Here is a 2,440-nt window from a genome sequence, read left to right on the forward strand (position 1 = left end):
AAAGAAAAAGAAATTTATATGTTTAAGAAAGGTGCTATACCTTAGAGATCTGAAAAATCAATCAGTGAACACAGTCACTTGGTCTTTGATCTGTTTCTACCTTCTCCATACTCTCAGCATGACAAGGTGAAAGAGAAGGAACATTTTTTAATGGTAATATTAACATTGGTTTTTCCGTGAAAATCCATTTTGGACATCTCAAAAAAAAAGTAGCAACTGAAATACTGTACTAGACTACTGAACATTTGTAGTTAATATCATATTTAAAATAAAACTAACATAAATCAAATGTTCAAAAGAATTGACATTCCTCGACAAATGGCAAACATGTATGAATTATTATGTACTTTTTACTATTCACTGGCAGATATGAGTATTCTAGTCAATAATACCTTTTTACTGTGAGAAATGATTTGTTAATTTCCTTTGATATATTTGTTTCAGGGTACCATTATAAATTCTGAAGATAAAGATCACTGCAACTTTTTATTTTTCTGATGGGTGTATTAATTAACTATGATGATCATTTCACAATGCATGCATATATTAAATCATCAGGTTGTACACTTTAAATTTGTATAATTTTATTTGTCAATTATACTTTAATAAAGCTGGGGAAAAAAGTGAAGAGAAGTTTATTATCACAAATTTGACCTGATTCTTTAATCTATATAACTATACTATAGCCTCAGGGGCTTTCTACCATGAGAGGAAATGAACAATAAAATACTATAATACCATGAAACTTAAAAATATTTTGATCCTCTTTTTCAAAGTGATCATGGAAAAGCAATATGTTATGATCTGTAATGCACTTCTAAATAATATATTCTAATATTCTCTTGTTGCCAAATTAAAAGGTATTGGTCAGTAATATTTGTACATTCTCTCCTTCATTCTATCTTCATCCTCCATTTGGAGCATTACAAAATCTTCCTAACAGATGTACCCATGTCTTTTAATGCACCAGTCCATTTAATTTTACATGGAGCATAGTGCTTTTACAGAACTATGATCATGTCACTTCCTAGTTTTAACTGAGTTAATTAATTCCCTTTGCTCTTCCATTAAAACCCAAGACCAAACACATTCTATAACGTCATGAATGACTTAGCCCATTGCCTATCAATCCTCACCACCCCCACCTTTGCCTAATTCTTACTGCCCCCACTGGCAGGAGTTATATTAGTTACTGTGTAAGTGGCACCATTTCCCTCACATTTTCGTATTCTGAGAAGACATCCCAATTACTCTTCAGAACCAAAGAAAAATCAGCATGCCTGCCTATTAGTAGATACATTTTCTCTCATCTTTGGAAAGAATATGCGAGCATCTGTGAGATGTATATTTTATAGACCACATAATGACAGCTATTTTTCATGGAACCTTCTAACCTAGCAAGGATATCACTGATTTAAAAGGAAACTATGTGAATAATTCCAATTTTCTCAGGGAAAAACTTTAGAATAGAAAATGAGTTAACATAAAAAATACAAAATATGCTAATCTCAGATTTTTAAAAAATATAAATTTTATATTTGCAGGTTGTATTCATTTTTCAAATATTGTTAGAATTTCCCCATAAGATGAATATGAAGGGAAGCCAAAATATGTTTGAGCTGATCTAGACTTTGTTAAATTTACTGAATACAGAAAAACAAGTTTATAAATTATGAATAATAGGTTTATAATCATCTAAAATTTAAGACATCTAAAACATCTAAATGATTTAATAATATTTTCAGATTGAAAATGCTATTTCTTCACATAAGCAATGCTATGGTCTAAATGTTTGTGTCCCACCCAGATTGATATGTTGAAACTTAATCCTCAGTGTGATGGTATTTGGAAGTGGGGCCTTAGGAAAGTGATCTCTTCACAGCCTTGATGGTTGTTAGTATCATTTTTGGATATTGGCATTTCATCTGCACTTCCAATTTGGTTAATATCGCACTCATATTTAAATTGATTTATCACAAGTGTTATTTTAAAATTCATTTGAGGGGGTGTGGGATGGGCGAAATGGATGAAGGGGAGTGGGAGACACAGGCTTCCGGTTATGGTATGACTAAGTCACAGGAACAAAAGGCACAGCATAGGGAATAAAGTCAGTGATACTGTAATAGCGGTGTATGGTGACAGATGGTAGCTACAATTGTGGTGAGCATAGCATAATATACACATTTGTCAAGTCACTGTGTACACCTAAAACTATTGTAACATTGCGTGCCAACTATACTCAAATAAATAAAATAAAATTTATGTAAATACCACAAAGGAACCTCAAGGAGATGTTTTTACTTTTTTTGGCAGGAATGGTCTGTCTTGTCATAGAGGAATATTTTACCACATTGTTTATTTATTTATTTTTTTAAAAAGATTTTTTTTAAAGATTTTATTTATTTTTTATTTATTTGAGACAGAGAGAATGAGAGAGAGA

Source organism: Mirounga leonina, unplaced genomic scaffold (assembly GCF_011800145.1).
Source record: "Mirounga leonina isolate KUSES-001 unplaced genomic scaffold, KU_Mleo_1.0 Mir_127, whole genome shotgun sequence".
NCBI classification, from domain to species: domain Eukaryota; kingdom Metazoa; phylum Chordata; class Mammalia; order Carnivora; family Phocidae; genus Mirounga; species Mirounga leonina.